Below are 9,986 nucleotides of genomic sequence, written 5' to 3' on the forward strand. Positions count from 1 at the left end.
TGTAGATTTTTTTGTCACACACAATACCCCATGTCAAAGTGGAATAATGTTTTTAGACATTTTTTTAATTAAGTGAATAGCTGAAATAAGTATTCAACCCCTTTGTTATGGCAAGCCTAAATAAGTTTAGTAGTAAAGATTTGCTTAACAAGTCACATAACAGAGCCCCACTGTGGAGGTGTCATAATACCCATAAAACCAAGCAGTCAAACAGGGAAATGGTTCCAATTGTCTTTCCACCATACATTTTTCCCAAAGGGGATTTTAGAAACAGTTAAAATAAGGGCTTTGTTTCGTGTATGCTTACATGATGTTTTGATAACCATGTAAAACTCTCCAGGACAAGGTGACTTTTATCAATATATTTGGCTCTATTTACTCTCAGATTTGAAAATGCTAATTTGCCTCGATTCTGTAGTCTAGCCTAGATCATCATTGTCATGTCCTGACCCTAGTAAGATGTCATTTTCTACAGTAGAGTAGGGCAGGGCGTGACAGGGGGTGTTTTGGGTTGTTCTATGTTTTCTATTTCTATGTTTAAGTTCTAGTTTTTCTAATTCTATGTTGGGATTGTTTGGGGTTGATCTCTAATTGGAGGCAGCTGATCCTCATTGCCTCTGATTTGAGATCATATTTAAGTAGGGGTTTTTCTCTTCCTGTTAGTGGGTTATTATCTTTTGAGTAGTGTGGTTTTCTCGCTGCGTCACGGTTTGTTGTTTTTGTATATTCAAGTATTTAAGTGTATTGCATTCAGTTTCACGTTTAATAAATATGTGGAACGACGAACACGGTGCATTTTGGTCCGCTTCTTCAAACAGCCGTGACAATCATGGCATTTGCAGTTCTGTATGATAGCCGCTATTTAGCATTTCATATGGGGGGTGTAAACACAGGCGAATATATTTATAAAAGTCACCTTGTCCTATAGAGATTTACATGGTTATCAAAACGTCATGAAACACAGCCCTTATTTTAAGTGTTTCTAAAATCCCCTATGGGAAAAATGTATTATGGAAAAACGATTGTAACCATTTTCCTGTTTGACCACTACGTTTTATGGGTATTATGACTCATACTGTGGTACTATATAAGTTGCATGGACTCACTGTGTCTAAAAAGTGTTTAACATGACTTTTGATTGACTACCTCATCTCTTTACCCCAGACATAGGGACCTTACAGATAATTCTCAGTCGAGCAGTGAATTTCAAACACAGATTCAACCACAAAGACCTGCACTACCATCTTATTTCACCTGACCTTTACAGAGTTTGTTAGGATAACACACATAGTGACATGTTCTGACACTTGGAACATTCTTCTCAGGTGTTCCTCTGACTGGAATCCAGATCGTTTTCCCTGATTCAAACAATAACAAATAGGAGCAACACAGACAAAGCCTGCTATTTTTTTGCAAGAAGTTGTGAAACAGGCTCATGATACTAAACATAAATGAGAGAAACAGAATCTTAAAAACATGTGGGTTATAGACCACACAATGGAGGAAATGAAAGTTGGTCAGGGTTTATCAATTCAAAAGTAGGGCTTGTCACATGGTTCGGTTTAACGTTCTGACTGAAAATGTAACTAAAGGAATAGAAACTTAAGGACTTATTTGCAGAGGAAATGAAAGTAAAAACAGGAGTGTGACAAACTAATATCACCAACCAAATCAATTGAAAAATCATTTGGAAATCTTTAAACATATTACCTTCAGTTCAAGGGCAAAGTGTTGTATGCGTTTGTGTTACTTGGCTTCCTGTCCCGTTTCTTTGTCCCCTCATCACTCATTAGGATGCAACACTGTGCATATTCTGCACAGACACTCCAATAAGAGAAGACAGGTTTGTGTCAGAACAGATATATTTGAGTCAAGTTCAAGACTTTTATATATAAGTCTTGGGAACATACACCTTTAGTGTAATGTATTGAAGGGTATACAGGCACTTACAAGACCAATACACGTTAGTCAGCAGGGATTGAATCATGCGTCATATACCAATACAAGATGCCTGTGTGAGCTTTAGGCACATCCTGCTGCCAACAATAAACAAAAAAGAGAAAGAAAGTGCTTAATGTTCAGAGCACATTGAAGCAGGTGCAGATCGAATTGAAGCACTTGGGAGAGGAATACCATGTGCAGACTTTCATTCCATAATCACTCACAAGCCAACTCACTCCATCCTTCTGCTATAATAACGGACCCAGGAGCATTGGTGTGCTTGTTCACACCCTACTGTACTGTGGAACGGTGTGCCATTCCAGTCCAGCAAATTTTTTATGAGACTGAAGTATAATTGCTCACTTGTTTTTATACCTTATTATAATAAAGATAAATAAATGTGCATGGTTTAGGCTAGCTGAAGTGGAGGGAGAGGATTAAGATTGTCAGGTGCATCTTCTCATGGATTAACTCCTATTCAGAACATGGGACAACAAAGTCCTGATGTGCCTTAATAGGTAGTTAAAAACAACAACAACAGTGAATTGGATTTATGTAGCACCTTTCCACCAGGTGCTTGAAGCATTTTGGTCCTCGTGTTGGTAGAACATGGCGCTTGCAACGGCAGGATAATGGGCTCAATTCCCAGGACCACCCATACAGTGCATTCGGAAAGTATTCAGACCCCCTGATTTTGTTACATTACAGCCTTATTCTAAAATTGATTAAGTCAGACTTAGGAGGCTTGCACACCACCCACCGCTTACGAGTATATTACTCGCTAATGTCCAGTCCCTAGACAACAAAGTTGACGAGATCAGGGAAAAGGTTGCTTTCCAGAGAGACATCAGGGATTGTAACATATTCTGTTTCATGGATACATGGCTCTATCGGGATATACTGTCGGAGTCGGTACCGTCACCTGGATTCTCAGTGCATCGCGCCGACAAGAATCAACATCTCTCCGGGAAGAAGGGTGGGACAAATTCTGGTGAAACTGGAGGGTGCGCAATTCAAATAAATAATCATAAATATTATGGATTTGAAACATTTATGTACATATAAGCGTCTTATATCGGCTGAAAGCTTAAATTCTTGTTAATCTAACTGCACTGTCCGATTTACAGTAGCTATTACAGCGAAAACATACCATGTAATTGTTTGAGGACGGCGTCCCACATCAAAATATGTTTCCACCGGCACAGGTTTCATACATTCACATATAACGATTAAATATTCACTTAATTTTTGAAAATCTTCCTCTGATTTGTCATCCAAAGGGTCCCAGCTATAACATATAGTGTCGTTTTGTTAGATAAAATCCTAAAGTCAGTTTAGTAGGCACCATCGATTTGAGTAATCCACTCGTTGAACTTGCAGAGAAAGGAATCCGGAAATCTACCCCTAACTTTGTTTCAACAAGTAAAAATTAATTTCTATTTACTCCTCAGATACCCTAAAATGTAATCAAACTATAATATTTATTTTGGAAAGAAGTATGTTCAATAGGAAACCGATGGTGCTCGCAAACACGAATTTCCAAGACTGTGTCCTTCTACTAAAACTGATATTTCTGATTCGTTTTTGAAGTTACAAGCCTGAAACCTTGAAAATAGACTGCTGACACCCTGTGGAAGCCATATGAATTGCATCCAGGGAGCTAATTTTCAATATGACCTTTCTCTTGCATTTTTAATCAGATGGTCGCTCTCAAAAAAAAACATTTTGGTTGGTTTTTCTTGGGATTTTCTCCTACCATATCTATTGTGTTATATTCTCCTACATTATTTTAACATTTCTACAAACTTCAAAGTGTTTTCTTTCCAGTGGTACCAATTATATGCCACCAGTCTTTGGATGTGCCCCGTAGAAGAGTATTCATAGTTACCAACAACCCTTCATGTGTTAAAGGATGAAGAGCCAGAAATTCTTCATATTTCTCTAGATAGGTCAAAGGATCTTCATCATCCTCCCATCCTCCAAAGCTGGGAGACTTGACTTTCACTGGTAGTTTGTATCTGTGAACAGCAACACCCCTCGTGGGCCTCCAGTTCTATTCTCTGTTGCCACAGTAGACTCCCTTCCTGTCATCGACCACACTGTGTCTCTTCTCTGGACAAACCCAGCAGCTCTTCTTGCTGCAGACCTGGCATCTCTCCTTGTCCCAGACACTGAGAAATGGACAGACGGAACTTCATCACGCAATGAGCTGCCACTTTCGTACTAAGGTCCTTGAGTTGTGTCCAACTGTCTGTCTCTCCACGCCAAACAATCAACCATTGCCTGCCTGATTTCTGTTATAGCAGCATCAAAGGCATTTTGTGCGTTGGCATTTACGGTCAATATAGTACCGGAGAACATCTTGCCTTACAGCATTGTAATGGAATGCCTGAATATCTCTTTCCACAGCCTTTAAGCGTGAAGTCAAACGATTGTATTTATCATCTTCCTCATCATCATTGTGGATCGGTTGCCTCAGGCCTGAGGCTGAATGCCTCAGAATGGGCATGGCCAAGAGGTGGTTCATCAGTACTCCCTTCTTCATCCTGAAAATCTCCCACATACAGTGCATCTAAAGTCGCTGTTAGATCACTTACTGGGCTTTGTCTATCGTAAATTCCGGACTATAAGCCGCAACTTTTTTCCCAGGCGTTGAACCTCGCGGCTTAAACAATGACGCCGCTAATATATGGATTTTTCCCGCTTTCAATTTTTTTTTCTCCAAAAAAACACATTCTGTGACGTGCTCAGTTTTTTGGCGGCATGAAGCTTTCATTAGACCAATGAAATTGCCGAACGGGTTAAGGTCAAACAACTTTTTTGTTTACTGTTTAGATTAAATCGAGCGCTCTCAAACTTCCCATCATTCTGATTACGGTAGTCATTTTGTCACCCTCATCATGGCAAAGAGACGGAGAAATGCATATGATGCAGCTTTCAAGTTGAAGGCGATTGATCTGGCTGTTGGAAAAGGAAATAGAGCTGCTGCACGGGAGCTTGGTCTTAATGAGTCAATGATAAGACGTTGGAAACAGCAGCGTGAGGAATTGACTCAGTGCAAAAAGACAACTAAAGCTTACTGCAATTTTTTTATTTTTTGTTACAAGCCGCGTTACGTTAAAGCCTATTTATTTTTGTTACAAGCCGTGTTTCGTTAAAGCCTGTGTAAAGTTCATTTTTTTCAATGTACCGGTAGGAACCTGCGGCTTATACACATGTGCGGCTTATTTATGTTCAAAATAAATACAAAAATTCAATTCAGTGGGTGCGGTTTATATTCAGGTGCGCTTAATAGTCCGGAAATTACGGTAGTCACAAAGGGACCAGTCGTGAAATCTAAAAGAAGCCCCTCTTACTGCTCAAGGGGAGAATCCTCCCTCTCATAATGGATATCAATAAGAGTTGTAGAAGAAGCCATGGATAGGCAATCCTAAAACCCCAATTATCCTATCAACTCACAGAGAATTATATCTCTCACTGTCCCTTCGTGGTCGCCATTTTCTGTCACAAACTTGCATAAACCACACAACCTTAAAGATTAGGAAACCTATTCAGTGCAATGGTGTATTGATAGGAATAATATGGGTTTCTACATAAACAACACAAGCATAATACAATAATCAGCAACACATGAATAGACCTGTCAGAGCCAACAGTAACCATAAGAAAACCTTAGTCCTACCAGAACCTCCGGTTGATTCTTTCAGTCCTTGAATGGGAGTCCAAATCCAAGTCCATAGAAAGATGTGTAATCCAAAGGAAAGAACCCTAAAAAATGCAACTAAAAGTAAATCCCAACGGAATCTGGATGCGAAGTAACAATCCAACTGAAAAGGGTAAAGGTCCAAGTGAAAAGAATGTCTCTGAACTATTCAGTGTCTATTTTACCAACAAACAGTGGTTTGGATGAGAAAAGAGGCCTAATATCCCTCTGGCATGCAACAAAACAACGCCAGCTCTCTCTCAAAATGGGCTTGCAGACAAATGGCACTTGTGGCGTGGCCACGCCTCTTACATACAGTAAGTATTAGGGACACTTGTAAATTGGGATCGCATAGTCATTCTGGAGGAAATGCATCTCCCTGTAGCCTAACTGTTTGGTGTCTCATAATGACCATTTTGTTTTTGTCATGCTGCTGTTTCTTTTGCATTATGATGAAATTAGTTGGGATCAGATAAAGTCTTGATCAGATAATGACTTAGCTGTTTGTCTGCGTTATATGTCATAATGACAATAGAATGACTAGATAGGGTAATTTTATTGAAGAAAAACTGTGCTGTTTATCATGATGACCTTTGTTTTTGTAATGATACTGTTTCTAGTAATGATACTGTTTCTACTGTTTCTTGTTTTTGTAATGATACTGTTTGCCAGATCATTTACCAGCCATTGACTTATTGATAAATTAAAGCAGGGGTGTCAAACTCATTTTACCCAGGGGTCATAGTTGTTCTTCACCTAGGTTCGGAGGGCCACATCACAGTGTTGTGAAAAGTTACAGGGGAAAAATTCCTTTGGCCATCGTTTCTGCAATATCTTTCTAAAACTGTGGCTTTTGTTTTGTCATCAAAATAAGTTACATTTCCATCGTATTTTTTGCATTTTCTATGCTCCCCGACTGTCTATCTTTAATTGCAGTGATTGTTAGCAGGCTAAGGTACTATTGTCATTTCTACACGGTTTATATCTGGTTCTAATAATTCTATTAGCCTTTTTCAAGATAGAAAAAATCTAGTCAACGTGACAGACCACATTAAATTGACACATTTAGGCCTTGTGTTTAACCCGATAATTAAAGCATTAAAATGTTAAAAGCAGTCGTGATCAGATAGTCTGGATCAGAGAAAGTTTTGATCAGATAACGACTTAGGTGGGAAGTCATCTGCTTTATTTGGTTTGTCACGATGACGAACTATAAAGGGTAATTTACCTGAAGATTTACCTATGTGCTTGATTAAGGTGTCCATCTAGCTTTATTCAAGTGTGGCCCTGCTTCACGTTTAAAAGTTTGAATGACGTTTCTATTGTAAACCGTTTGAGAAGTAGCGCTCTAACATATTATAATAATAAGTCAGAAATACACTACATGACCAAAAGTATGTGGACGCCTAATCGTCGAACATCTCATTCCAAAATCATGGGCATTAATATGGAATTGGTCCCCCCTTTGCTGCTTTAACAGCCTTTGCTTCTGTAACAGGCTTTCCACTAGATGTTGGAACATTGCTGGTGTGACTTGCTTCCATTTAGCCATAAGATAATTAATAAGGTCGGGCACTGATGTTGGGCGATTAGGCCAGGCTCACAGTCGGCGTTCCAATTCATCCCAATGGTGTTCGATGGGGTTGAGGTAAGGGCTCTGTGCAGGCCAGTCAAGTTCTTCCACACCGATCTCGACGAACCATTTATTTTTGCACAGGGCCATTGTCATGCTGAAACAGGAAAGGGCCTTTCCCAAACTGTTTCCATAAAGTTGGAAGCACAAAATCGTCTAGAATGTCATTGCATGCTGTAGCGTTAAGATTTCCCTTCACTGGAACTAAGGGGCCTAGCCCGAACCATGAAAAACAGCCCCAAACCATGATTCCTCCTCAACGAAACTTTACAATTGGCACTATGCATTGGGGCAGGTAGCATTCTCCTGGCATCCACCAAGCCCAGATTTGTCCGTCGGACTGCCAGATGGTGAAGCGTGATTCATCACCCCAGAGAACCCGTTTCCACTGCTCCAGAGTCCAATGGCGGCGAGCTTTACACCACTCCAGCCAACGCTTGGCATTGTACATGGTGATGTACACTGCTCGGCCATGGTGATGGCTGCTCGGCCATGGAAACACATTTCATGAAGTTCCTGACGAACAGTTCTTGCACAGACATTGCTTCCAAAGGCAGTTTGGAACTCGGTACTGAGTGTTGCAACCAAGGACATTTTCAGCACTCGCCAGACCCGTTCTGTGAGCTCGTGTGGCCTACCACTTCGCAGCTGAGCCATTGTTTCTCCTAGACATTTCCACTTCACAATAACAGAACTTAGTTCTAGCAGGGCCAAAATTTGACGAACTGACTTGTTTGAAAGGTGGCATCCTATGACGGTGCCACGTTGAATGTCACTGAGCTCTTCAGCAAGGCCATTCTGCTGCCAATGTTTGTCTATGGAGATTGCATGGCTGTGTGCTCGATTTTATACACCTGTCAGCAACGGGTGTGGCTAAAATAGCCGAATCCACTAATTTAAAGGGGTGTCCACATACTTTGGTATATGTAGTGTATGTGACTGTATTGACTCACTCTTGTCACATTGTTGGAAGAAATGGAATTGAGCATTGGAAACACAAATAATACACGCAGGGCCTGTCTCCCAGACCCACATTAAGTCTACTAAACAGCATGGTCAACTGAGTTTCCAAAGTGCGTATTCAGTCCAGGAGTATGCTCAATATGGGTCTGGGTAAACTTCTCTTGCTCAAAACTTTGTAGGTCTTCAGCTTGTTCCTTCTTGTCTAACTCACAAACCCTCTGTGACCTTCTGGTTGTATCATACAATGATACACTCTCAACAACTTTGTTTCCACAGCCCTTATCAGCTGACTCTCATATCTCAGTTACCATGGCAACACATGACCTGCCATGACCACTTTTGAATACACTGTAACCCATGATTAGGTGATTTTGTTATCATGGCCATACTCTATTCAAGGTAGAATGCCTGTGGGTAGAGTTTTGTTTGTTGCATGATGAAAGTGGATTTGGACTGTAGCTCGGAAACTGGCAAGGACATTCTTAATTATGCTAGAGGATATTTTATACCTTGACACACCTTCACTTTTAAAATAATGATATAAGCTGGTGTTCATACCATAGACCGTATGGCTCATATCATAAAGGACTGTTTCCATGTGCAGTCCAGATGATCTTATAGTTTTTCTCAATCGCATACAAGCAATTTTGGGATCTGTGTTGAAATGTAGCTACACTGAGTGTACAAAACATTAAGAATACTTTCCTAATATTGAGTTGCACCCCCCCACTCCCTTTTGCCCTCAGAACAGCCTCAATTCGTCGTGGTATAGACTCTAAAAGGTGTCGAAAGCATTCCTCAAGAATGCTGGCCCATGTTGACTCCAATGCTTTCCACAGTTGTGTCAAGTTGTCTGGGTGTCCTTTGGGGGGTGGATCATTCTTGATACACACAGAAAAACTGTTGAATATGAAAAAACCCATCAGGGTTGCAGTTCTTGACACAAACCGGTGCGCCTGGCACCTACTACCATACCCCGTTCAAAGGCACTTGCATATTATGTCTTGCTCATTCACCCTCTGAATGGCACACATACACAATCCATGTCTCAATTGTCTCAAGGCTTTAAAATTATTATTTAACCTGTCTTCTCCCCTGATTGAAGTGGATTTAACAAGTGACATCAATAAGGGATCATAGCTTTCACTTGGTCAGTCTATTTCATGGAAATGTTTTATTTAATTTGAACCTTCATTTAACTAGCCAAGTCAGTTAAGAACAAATTCTTATTTACAATGACAGCCTAGGAACAGTGGGTTAACTGCCTTGTTCAGGGGCAGAATGACAGATGTTAACTTTGCCAGGATTTGAATGTGCAACCTTTCGGTAACTGGTCCAACGATCTAACCACTAGGCTACTGGCCAGCTGGAAAAAGAGGGTATCCTAATGTTTTGTACAGTCAGTGTAGTTTTGATGAATATATTCATGTTTTAAGAAGGCAACAACATTTTAAAAATGCATTTACTGTTATTCAAAGGCCACAGAGTTTAGTGTCTTGTGAAAAATACTGTTCCAAAAAATGCTTTTATGGGTATGAGAAACACTGTACCAGTCTTTTGCAGTGTCTCATGCAATCCAGTAGATGGCGATGTATAAGTAGCTTTGAACCACTCAGGACATGGGCCTTACTTCAAAAAGAGAAAAGTATTTGCAGTATTTACATTTGAGGAGCCTATCAGAGACTTATTTTATTTTTGAGATCCAGTATCTATTAGTATAATGTAATGTAACATTGGACACAGTCA

This window comes from Salmo trutta, chromosome 37 (assembly GCF_901001165.1).
Source record: "Salmo trutta chromosome 37, fSalTru1.1, whole genome shotgun sequence".
NCBI lineage: Eukaryota > Metazoa > Chordata > Actinopteri > Salmoniformes > Salmonidae > Salmo > Salmo trutta.